The sequence below is a fragment of the Molossus molossus genome, unplaced genomic scaffold (assembly GCF_014108415.1).
Source record: "Molossus molossus isolate mMolMol1 unplaced genomic scaffold, mMolMol1.p scaffold_m16_p_1, whole genome shotgun sequence".
Taxonomy (NCBI): domain Eukaryota; kingdom Metazoa; phylum Chordata; class Mammalia; order Chiroptera; family Molossidae; genus Molossus; species Molossus molossus.
Genome location: NW_023425344.1, coordinates 52559755 through 52572127, shown reverse-complemented (window position 1 = coordinate 52572127; position 12373 = coordinate 52559755). Strand labels below are relative to the sequence as shown.

Genomic DNA, 12373 nt, shown 5'->3' with positions numbered 1-12373 from the left:
GGGCACATGCCCAGGTTGTGGGCCCAATCCCCAGTGGGGGGCATGCAGGAGGCAGCCAATCAATGTTCTCTCTCATCGATTTTTCTATCTCTCTCTCCCTCTCCCTTCCTCTCTCTCTAAAATCAACAAAATAAAGTAAAATAAATGTGTAATAATAGTAACCAAATGAGAGCAGCAACAATTTCTAGCTTGATTATGTCCAGTTTATCATCTGACTAAGAATCTATTCAGATAAAACCCCAAATCTTTCAGAACAGAGTCCACTTTTTATATTGTTTTGTTTTTGTTTCACTTCATAAAATGCTAAATTCTAAGGTTGTGAATTATGTTTTCTTAAGGAGAGAGTCTTGGACTGGTTGTTGATTTCATAACAATTTTTAATTTCTTTGGTGAATTGTTTTCTTCTGCCACTTTCCCTGGGCAAATTATTTCTAATTTTGGTCTGAAAAAAAGTTAAATGGTACCTTAATGAATGGATAGAACACCCTAAGAAATAAAAGACTGATCTTATTAAAAAGCTGTTTTTATGAGGTGCAATTGGTAACTTTTCATAATTCAGTGGAATGTAAAGTTTGCTTGTTTTTCCCTCAAAAACAAAGAAGACGAAACCCTTATAAACATTTTGTGGAAATTTTGCCAGTCAGTGGATAAATAATATGAGAGTTAAAAAAATTAATAATAATATATAAACTCTGTTAGTTCAAATGTACTGCAATGATGTTTAAAATATAGACCAATGGAACAGAACAGAGAACCCAGAAATTGACCTAAGACAATATGCTCAATTAATATTTGACAAAGGGGGCAAGAGCATACAGTGGAGTCAAGACAGTCTCTTCAATAAATGGTGTTGGGAAAATTGGACAGCTACTTGCAAAAAAATGAAGCTAGAACACCAACGTACACCATACATGAGAATAAACTCAAAATGGATAAAAGACTTAAATGTAACTGGTGAATCCATAAAAATTCTAGAAGAAAATGTAGGCAACAAAATCTCAGACATCATTCGCAGCAGAATTTTCACTGATACATCACCTAAGGCAACAGAAACAAAGGAAAAAACAAACGCATGGGACTATATCAAACTTAAAAGTTTATGCACAGCAGAAGAAACAACCATCAAAACGGAAAGTATTCCCACTATATGGGAGAACATAATCGCCAATGATGCATCAGATAACGGGTTAATTTCCAAAATATATAGACTGCTCATACAACTCAACAAAAGGAAGACAAAGAACCCAATTAAAAAATGGGCAGAGGACCTAAATAGACACCTCTCCAAAAAGGACATACAAATGGCCAAGAGACATATGAAGAAATGCTCAACATCACTAATCATTAGAGAGATGCAAATTAAAACAACAATGAGGTATCACCTCACACTTGTCAGAATGGCCACCATCAACAAATCATCAAGCAACAAGTGTTGGTGAGGGTGTGGAGAAAAGGGGACTCTAGTACACTGCTGGTGGGAATGCAGACTGGTGCAGCCACTATGGAAAACAATATGGTGTTACCTCAAAAAATCAAAAATTGAACTGCCATTTGACCCAGTGATTCCACTTTTAGGAATATATTCTAAGAAACCTGAAACACCAAACAGAAAGAACATATGTACCCCTATGTTCACAGCAGCACTATTTACAATAGCTAAGATCTGGAAACAACCAACTGACCATCAGTAGATGAGTGGATTAAAAAGCTGTGGTACATGTACACAATGGAATATTATGCAGCTGTAAGAAAGATCTCTTATCCTTTGAGATGGTGTGGAAGGGCCTGGAGAGTATTATGCTAAGTAAAACAAGCCAAGAAGATAAAGACAAATATCACATGATCTCACTTTTTTGTTGAATATAATGAACTAAACCAACTGCTGAACAAAATTAACCCAGAGACATAGAGATGGCGTACAGACTGACAAGCCTCAGAGGAGGGAGGGCTTGGGGCAAAGAGATAAACCACAGAACTTACATGCATGTAAGCATGACCAATGAACATAGACAACAAAGCTGGGGATGGGGTAGGGGGGAAGAGGAGGAGGGTGTCAATGGGGGAAAAATGAGAAACATCTGTAACAAAAACAAACAAATAAAATAAAATATGTGTCTCATCATATAGCAGAACTATAGTTTTTGCATTGTCATTGTGTTATTGGAGAAATGCATGGATGGTCTTTCTCTTTTGCTAGTGGGAGTGGGGTTCTTGGGGCATCGCTGGAATAAGCATTTCCAGAGGTCCCCATGATAGGATGAGATGTGATAAAGAGCTTTTTTGCATGGAGCTACGTATCTGGGTTTCCAAAGTCCCATTTCCCTTAATTCAGTCCTGAAAAATGTGTAGCTGGGGATTTAGTAGAGCTAGAAGCAAAACCAATGTCCAAAGTTTTTACTCCATGTTAAAACTGGATCTGGTACAGCATTAGGCTAGTTGAAGTCTATTAGTCCATTGTGTGAGATCCACATGGCCATGAGCCATGTGGGCAAACACAGGGAAGCCAAGAGAGCATGCCTCCTGCAACAAGAGTTCCAACAGTTCTTAAAACATAAGAGCAACAAGAGAGACAAAAGAGAGAACTCCTTTGTTTAGGAGATTAACTATCTCAAATCTTCTTGTGCTTGCAGTGGCCATGCCTACACTGGTCAATGACTTGTTCCCAGATGTGACTGACAGGCAAGTACCTTCCCTATATGTAACCCAGACTTTACTGGGCATGTGTCTATTCTCTACCCTGTTCAGTCCCTTCCCCCAGTGGTCTGTGGGGAATAGACCTGGGGAGTGTTAAACTGCAGCTTCCTGGCAAAGCTGCACAAATGCCGTGCCTATACTATTTGGCCTTCCTCCGCTCCTTTCCTCTTATTAATAACGAGGTTAAATTACAACAGTATCATTTGTATTAAATACCTCCATGATATCAGACTCTATTTGTCTGCTTTTAGACAGTATAGAAAGAGTTGAGTATCCTAATCTCAAAAATCTACAGAAACGTTTATTACAGAATTTGCTTTGTTCATTTATAGTAACAGCTCTTACTTAATTGGGGGGACTCTCCCAAATACAATTTTAATATAGCTTTGTCCACACAAACCCATTTCATCTTGTTTTGTCTCTAGTATAAACTCAGAACACTTAATTAAATTTTTGATTTGAGGTAACCTACTATCTTTTATAAGAGAATCCGATTTATGAGTTATAATTACCAATCTCCTAGGTGTCTCTCCCCCTCAATAAATTGTACTAAATCCCATTGGAAATGGTGAATCCTGCTCTAAGTTTTAAAAAATGGTAATTAATTAACGGTCTTGTAGTGAGAGGTACCTTCCAAATGTTTTGTAGCACTGAGCTGAGAATTCTAAATACTCCAATAATAAAATAGCTATAACTATTAGGTCATGCCATATCAAGTAACATTTGGAAGAATTTTAAATTTTAATTACTCCTTTATTTTTGTTTAAACCCCAGGAAGACTCTAATCTTCTATTTACCATTCAGAGTTTCCAAGTAAAAAATATTTCGAAGACTTGAAGACAAAGAGAAATATTATAAAAACAATGGAAGGTACACAGTAATATCTGTGTGTATTAGATAAGAACAGTTAAATATATTAATTGCTAAACTAAACTTTATCAAGGAAAGAATGAAGGACATTTATGGTGCTAATCAAAGAGGAGGGTGCAATAAATAATCCCAAGTCAAGAAAAAAGATGAAAATTAAGGAACATGAGGAATAATTTTTCCTCAAGTCTTGTTCCATGGTGGAATTATTCTTCTAAAAGCAAATGACTAAATTTTTAAAAAATCTTAGACATTCGGCCCTGGCCAGTTTGGCTCAGTGGTTAGAGTGTCAGCCTGTGGTCCAGAGAGATCCGGGTTCGGTTTCTGCTAAGGGCACGTACCTCAGTTGCAGTTTGTCCCCGGCCCTGGTTGGTCATGCGGGTGGCAGCCACTTGATGTGTCCCTTTCACGTCGATGTTTCTCTTTCTCTCTCTCTCTCTCTCTCTCTCTCTCTCTCTCTCTCTCTCTCTCTCTCCCCCTCCCTCCCTCCCGCTCTATCTGAACAAAGAATGGAGAAATGTGCTCAGGTGAGGATTAGAAAAGAAAAAAATCTTGGACATTCAAATTTATCCTTGTAAGATACTGGTTTTCTTTTGAAGGAAAAGACTGTGGGAACAACACTACCTCAACCACGAGCCAAAGCATGAACTAGATGACCTAGTAGGCCTTTTCCACTTCTAATTTCTTGATCCTTCTATTCATGATTTGTCCTGTTTAAGTTTTTTTTTTCTTTCAGTGGGACTTGCAAAACTCTTGTGAAAAGGTCCAAGTTGGAAATAGCTTATTCAATAGAGAGAAAAGAAAACCTATTCATTTCATTTATATATTCAATCCCTCATTCAACCAACCAATATTCTTTGAGTGCCTACTATGTGTCAGACTCTATTCTATGAGTATGAAAGTTTAGCATTTAACTCCTAACCAACCTAATGCCTTGATTAAAAATAATAATAACAACAATAATAATAAAAGTAATGTATATACAAAAATTTTGTTTTGTTTTGTTGAATTTATTGGGGTGACATTGGTTAATAAAATATAGGTTTCAAGAGTACAATTCTAGAATACATCATTTGTATATTGTATCATATGTTCACATCTCTTTCTCCTCAATGGCATTTTTTAAAAGAAACAGAACAAAATACTATCAGATTATGCATGGAACCACAAAAGATCCTGAATACCCAAAGCAATCCTGAGAAAAGTGAACAAAGACAGAAGTATAACACTCCCTTGACTTCAAATTATACTACAAAGTGATAATAATCAAAACAGCATGGTGGTATTGGCAGATCAATGAACAGAATTGGGAGCCCAGAAACAAATTCACATGTATATGGGCAAATCATTTTCAACAAAGGAGCCAAAACATACAATGTTGAAAAGAAAGCCTTTTCAGTAAATGGTGCTGGGAAAATTGGAAAGCCCCATGCTAAAGAATGAAACTAGACTGCCATTTGTCACCATACATTAATTCAAAATTGATCAATGACCTAAATATAAGACCTGAAACAATAAATTACATAGACAAAAACATAGGTACTTAACTTATAGATCTTGGGCTTAGAGAATATTATATAAATTTGACTTCAAAGGCAAGGGAATTAAAGGCAAAAATTAATGAATGGGACAATATCAAACAAGAAAGCTTCTACACAGCAAAAGAAACTGTCAACAAAACAAAAAGGCAACCAACAGAATGGGAGAAGATATTTTCAAACAACACCTCTGACAAGGGGGTTAATACCCAAATTACATAAAAAACTCATACAACTTAACAACTAACAAGCAATCAATTAAAAATGGGCAGAGGACCTGCACAGACACTTCTCCCAAGAAGACATACAAATTGCCAACAGATATATGAAAAGATGCAAAAATTTACTAGCTATTAGGGAAATGCAAATCAAAACTACAATGAAATACTATCTCACACCTGTTAGAATAGATATCATCAACAACACAAGTTAACAATAAATGTTGGAGAGGTTGTGGAGAAAAAGGAACCCTCATTCACTGCTGGTGGGAACACAAACTGGTACAGCCGCTATGAAAAACAGTATGAAGGTCCCTCAAAAAATTGAGAATAGACTCCTTCCCTTCTCCTTCCCCTCCCAGGAAAGGCTGGGACACGGCACCGGCACCGGGGCTGTCTCGTGGCTGCTGCGATCTCAGCTCCAGCCAGGCTGTGGTACAGAGAGTCCAGACCACTTCCAGGGAGAGTGCTCCTGATTGTGACATCACACCCATCCCCTTGGTGATGCAGCTTATCACTGGGAAGGAAGACTCAATTGGAGAATAGCCAACAAGATGGGCTACTGGGAACATCTGAGTGGCACTGAGTGGAGGCATCAGGGGGTTAGAGCCTTGTAAACAGGGAACCTGCCCCCCAACATTTGGAAGGCACTTCATTGTGAGCATGCTTTCTGCAATGCCTGAATCACCCAGTGATTCTCTCAGCAGCAGACGTGCCCAGTGGACTGTAGCGCGTAGTGACGGTTGCCCACCTGTGCCCAGTACTTCGGATCATGTTGTCAAAACTGCAGATTGCCTGCTACAACGCTTTATTTGGCTGCAGTGTTATTGTTTGGTTTGACAACTTCATGTCTCACCTCAGCGGCTGTAAACACAACCCAAAACGGCTTGTGACCTGTGGACAGGGCTGCGCCTTGCAGATGCCCAAAGATAAGCTGCCAAACCACAACTGCATTAAGCACCTACGCTCTGTGGTACAGCAGCAGCAGACACGCATCGCAGAGCTGGAGAAGACCTCAGCTGAACACAAACACCAGCTGGCGGAGCAGAAGCGAGACATCCAGCTGCTGAAGGCATACAGGCGTGCAATCCGCAGTGTCAACCCCAACCTTCAGAACCTGGAGGAGACAATTGAATACAATGAGATCCTAGAATGGGTGAACTCCCTGCAGCCTGCAAGAGTGACCCGCTGGGGAGGGATGGTCTCCACCCCAGATGCTGTACTCCAGGCTGTAATCAAGCGCTCCCTGGTGGAGAGTGGCTGTCCTGCCTCTATTGTCAACCAGCTGATAGAAAATGCCCATGAGGAAAGCTGGCCCCTGGGTCTGGCCACATTAGAGACAAGACAGATGAACCGGAGGTACTATGAGAACTATGTGACCAAACGCATCCCTGGCAAGCAGGCTGTTGTTGTGATGTCCTGTGAGAACCAGCATATGGGTGATGACATGGTGCAGGAGCCGGGGCTTGTTATGATATTTGCGCATGGTGTGGAAGAGATATAGATCTCGGCGGGCTGTCAGGAAGAGATGGAAATCAGAAAATCTCATCACTCTAGTAGCTGAGCCCTGAGTCCTTCCCACTGTCCTTAGTACTGTGGCTTATACTTGAGCCACACACATCCCTGCTCTTCTGGCACCAAAGGGCCCTGGGACACCTTGCTCAGCCTTTCAGGTGGGAACCCCGATTCCCTTCTTTTGCCTAATATCTTCCCCTAAGATGTCTAAATTTTCAGTCTGGTTGGAAAGTCCCCACCTCTATATCTATTTTCCTGCCGAGGGTCCCTGGTTCCAGATATTTTCAGAAAGCACAAAGATATTCATTTTTCTCTAGAGGATCAGGGTGGAGTGAGAAATCTTGAATCATTCCCCTCCTTCGAACCAGGGAACCTGAGCAGGCAGGCCTGTTGACTCTAAACACTTAGAGGGCATCTCTGGGGAGCAGGCATCCTGAAGAAAGGGTAAGAGTGGAACCAAAACCCTAGAAATAATGAGCCAGTAACTGGCCCTCACTGATGGCCCCTATGGGAAGACTGAACTTCCGTGCCAAGCAATACCTAGTTTAGCCCACCTTAAAAGTGCAGGCTCCCACTGGTCTGCAGGTGCACAGGATGGGATGCCCCAAATTTCCAGATGAGCTCTTCTTTCCTACGCTTCCTCTTAATTAAGGAATGACAGGAATGGAGGAGGGGGTTAGTCTGTTGAGGTTAATATGCTCAGCAAGAAACAGCTCTCTGGCATTTGTTGAAATCAGATAGGCAACTGCTTCTGTGGCACAGGCCATGATAGTTCCCTAGCCCCCTCTCCAGCCCTGTGATTGTAACTAGTCATTTTGATCATGTCTTTTGGCCATTGTTGTTTGTTTGTATTTCACTCCCTCACTTCCCCCACCCCCTTTTTTAGAATGGCCTGGTTATGGCTATCCCACTTTTCCAGTCTAGCCACATTGTTGGCAATTTGATTTATTTACTTTTTTTTTTTTTAAGAAAGGAAAAAAATAATTTAGCAAAACTTAAAAAAATAAATATTAAGAATAGAGTTATCATATGACCCAGCAACCCCTCTCTCCTTTGGGTATCTACTCGAAAAACTTGAAAATATTTATTTGCAAAGATATATGTACTCCTTGTTTATTGCAGCATTATTCACCATGGCCCAGATGTGAAAACAACCTAAGTGTCCTTCAATAGATGATTGGTTAAAGAAGTAGTATATACACACAATGCAATACTACTCAGCCATAAGAAAAGGTGAAATACTCCTATTTGCAACAACATGGATGGATCTTGAGAATGTTATGCAAGCAAAATAAATCAAATAGAAAAATTCAACAACCATATGATTTTACTCATATATGGGACATAAAACTGAAGGCAACAAATGAACAAACAAGAAAAACAAAAACTGATGGATAGTTCGGCCAGTGTGGCTCAGTGGTTGAGCATGCACCAAGAGGTCAACAGTCAATTCCCAGTCAGGACCAACTCTCAAGTGGAGGGCATGCAGGACGCGGCCAATCAATGTTCTTTCTCATTGATGTTCCTATCTTTCTCTCTCATTTCCTCTATAAAATCAATAAAGGAAAAAAATAATAATAAACACACACTTCACAGACACAGACAATAGTATGGTGGTTACCAAAGGGAAGGGGGTGTGGGGAGGTTGTAAAGCATAAAGAGGGTAAAATATATGGTGATGGAAAGAGATTTGACTTCCAGTGGTAAACACAATGCAATAAACAGATGATACATTTTAGAATTGTATACTTAAAACATATATAATTTTATTAGCCAATGTCACCCCAATAAATTTCATAAAAATTTAAAATGTCTCCTCTGTGAAAGACAAGGTCAAAAGAATGAGAAGACAAGCCAGACTGGGAGAAAATATTTGCAAAAAAAATGTTATTTTGCAAATATACTTTCAATTTAAAATATACAAAGAACTCTTAACACTCAACAATAGGAAATAAACAACTCAATTTAAAAATGAGCCAAGAACCTTAACGCACACCTCACTTATAAAAATTGTAGAGATGGTTGCCCTGGCCAGTCTGGCTCAGCAGTAGAGCGTCGCCCACAGATCAATGAGTCGTGGATTTGATTCTAGCCAAGGGCACATACCTCGGTTACTGTTCGTCCCCGGTCCTGGTTGAGGTCGTGCGGGAGGCAACCAGTCAATGTGTCCCTCTCACGTCAATGTTTCTCTCTCTCCCTTTATCTCCCTCTCTCTCCCTCCCACTCTGTCTGAAGATAAATAGAAAAGTATTCTCGGGTGAGGATTAAAAAACAAAGTGTAGAGATGGCAAATAAGTATATGAAAGAAGCTCCATTTCATATGTCATATGGGAAATGCAAATTAAAATAACAGTGAGATACCACTACAGACCTATTACAACCACCAAAATCTGAAACACTCGCACACTAAATGTTTGCTAGGATGTGGAGAAATAGGAACTCTCATTCATTGCTGCCGAGAATGCAGAAATGATACAACCACTTTGGAAGACAGTTTGGGAGTTTCTTACAATACTAAACATGCTCTTACCACATGATCCAGCAATTTGCTTATTGGTATTTACCCAAAAAAGTTTAAAACTTATGTCCACACAAAAAATTACACATGGATGTTTCTAGCAATTTTATTCATAATTGCCAAAACTTGGGAGCAACTAAGATGTCCTTCAATAAGTAAATAAACTTGGGTACAACCAGGCAATAAAATACTTACTATTTCTTGCTAAAAAAGAAATGAGCAATCAAGCCTTGGAAAGACATGGAAGTAACTTAAATGCATATTACTAAGTGAAAGAAGGCAAACTGCAAAGACTATATACCGCATAATTCCAACTATGACATTTTGGAAAAGGCAAAACTATGGAAACAGTGAAAAGGTCAGTGGTTGCCTGTTGTTAGGGTGAGGGAGGGAAGAATAGGTAGAGCACAGAGGATTTTGATAGAGTGTGAAAATATTCTTTGATATTATAATGATGAATACATGTCATTATACATTTATCTGAGGTGCCAGGGGTGGGGAATTTCTGGCCTGTGGGCCAAATAAGGCCGGCAAAATCAATACCAGCTAACATCACGCCTTGTCAAATTAGCCTGACCAACTATAGCAGGCTAATTTTTAGGTTGATAATTTTGTATGGCCTTCGAATGATGTTATAAATATCCAAATGGTCCTTGGCAAAAAAAAAGGTTCCCCACCTCTGGAATGTACAAAAACAAGTAAACCATAATGTAAACTATGGATTTTGATTATGATGTGGCAGTGTAGGTTCATCCATTCTAAAAAATAGACCACTGCCCGGCCAGTGTGGCTCAGTGGTTGAGCTTCAACCCATGCACCCAGAGGTCGCTGGTTCAATTCCTGATCAGGGCACATGCCCAGGTTGTGGGCCCAATCCCCAGTAGGGGGCATGCAGGAGGCAGCCAATCGATGTTCTCTCTCATTGACGAGTTTCTATCTCTCTCTCCCTCTCTCTCTAAAGTAAATAAAAAAATAAAAACAATTTTTTAAATGGACCACTTTTTTCTTACTTTTTGGATAATGCTTATAATAGAGGAGGCAATACATATGCAGGGGCAGGGTGTATATTGGAAATCTATGTAACTCCCCCCCCAATTCTGATGTGACCCTTAAACTGGTGTAAAAAAAATAGTCTTAAAAAATTGTGGGAAAGGTAAACAGAAACAACTACAGACTTACAAATGAACTCTTTGCTGCAAGAAATCACATAAATTTTAATTATATGTTTAATAACAATAAACATTGGGTATCAAAATGTTCTCAAATTATGACAAGATGTACAACATTGATCAGTTACCCTTAAACAGAAAACACACACACTCACACACACATACACACACACAGACACACACACAAAACCTCTGCTTAGTCAATTGCTACAATGCAAGGATGCACACATTGAAATGTCTATACATCAACTGATTTTCTGAAACTTAAGTTTAAAGGGGATGATTTCACAAGTAGGGGGACTACATACATGTCATTACTTTTTTTCTGTGCATTAATTATTGCTGTACGTGGATATATATGTTATTACTCTTAAATACCAACATACATTTAAAAATGTTAATATAATGTCGTTAATGAATTAAATATACATATATGTTCAGGATACAGTAGAAGATTAAAGATAATTTTCAAAATGTTTTTAAAATTTTTTTGATTAATTTTTTTTATTACAGATGTCTCTCCTTTTCCCCCCATTGACCACTCCCACCACTACCTTCACCGCAGTGTTGTCTGTGTCCATTGGTTGTGCATATATGTATATAAGTTCTTTCATGTGATTGCTTTTGAAAATATTTCTCTACTGTGGACAAAAAAAGGGGCCACACTAAACCTGACAAGCTCAGGGGAGGCCTACATAGTGGGCCTTCCACACTCAGAGACTACAGAGACTACAAGAAACCACATAAGATGGTCTAAACATAAAAATTCCTAACAAAGTGAGTCATGATGGTAGTAACATCCTGGGACTTTAGCTTTCTTGAGAAAGGTTAATCTTTAAGTGAGCCTGTCTATTGTCTTTTTACATCTAAGATAACATACCTTTGAAATATCAGAGTAATCTTTTCCAGACACCTCAGGACGAAACCTGCGCACCAAAGCACAAGACCACAGAACCCCTCATTGTTATCTTGTTTCCCAATACCACCTCTATTGCTGCGAATGTTAACTATCCTTTCCCCACCAAATGTAAAAGAAGTATATGTCTCTCTTTTTTGCCTTTTTATCCCATCCCAGAGATTTCGCCACTTTGCTTTCTCCCACACCCTTAATCTACCACCAATGGATTTCACATAACCCTCTTTTTGTCTCTTTCTTTTATTCTAATGTGTAACATAAGATGTAAAATTGCCATTTTCTAGTGTATTTTCTCAATCTGTTGAGATTATGCTTACTGGCACACTGTTGCAGTTTGGCTCAAATAAACTCATAAAAATTTTCAATAGGTTTGGACATTTCTTGCGTTGACATAATTTAAAATATATCTTGGAAGAAAACATACTACACACATTGGTTTAGCATTTTTGCGGAACTTATATCAGTAGCTTTTGTAATATGTCCTTTGCCTTGTGGAAAGGAAGAGGAAGGGTGTTAGAGACTGAAAAATCAGTATGAGCAAGCGTACACAGCTGAGTGTGGGAAACAGCACTGTAGCTGGAGGCCAAGACACATGGAAAGAAGGGCAGGGGTTGACGCTAGGCAGGCAGAAAGGGGTCAGTTTGTGGAAGGAACTCAGTGACTTCTTTGCCTTTGATTACAAACATTATCTCTGGTAAAATTTAAAATTCATCCATTTAGCTGTTTATATTTTCCTACTCTACTACAACTTGCCATATTTCATTATCAGTGAGCCATCTGTACCCATGCCATATAGTTTCATCTAAAAGAATTTCATTTTAGCTCTTACTGTGCTCTAGGCAATGTGCTAGACAGTTTACATGCAAAACTATGTTACTTATTATGGACATTTTACAAAAGTAGTATTATTAAACTGATTTTAGAGTCTGTGTGTGAAT

General features: G+C 39.0%; 1 pseudogene; it reads left to right on the top strand.

The window, feature by feature from the left end:
• The window catches only part of LOC118625804, a 37137-nt pseudogene extending 30316 nt beyond the window's left edge, over positions 1-6821 (top strand).
• Positions 6822-12373: the final 5552 nt, after the last annotated feature.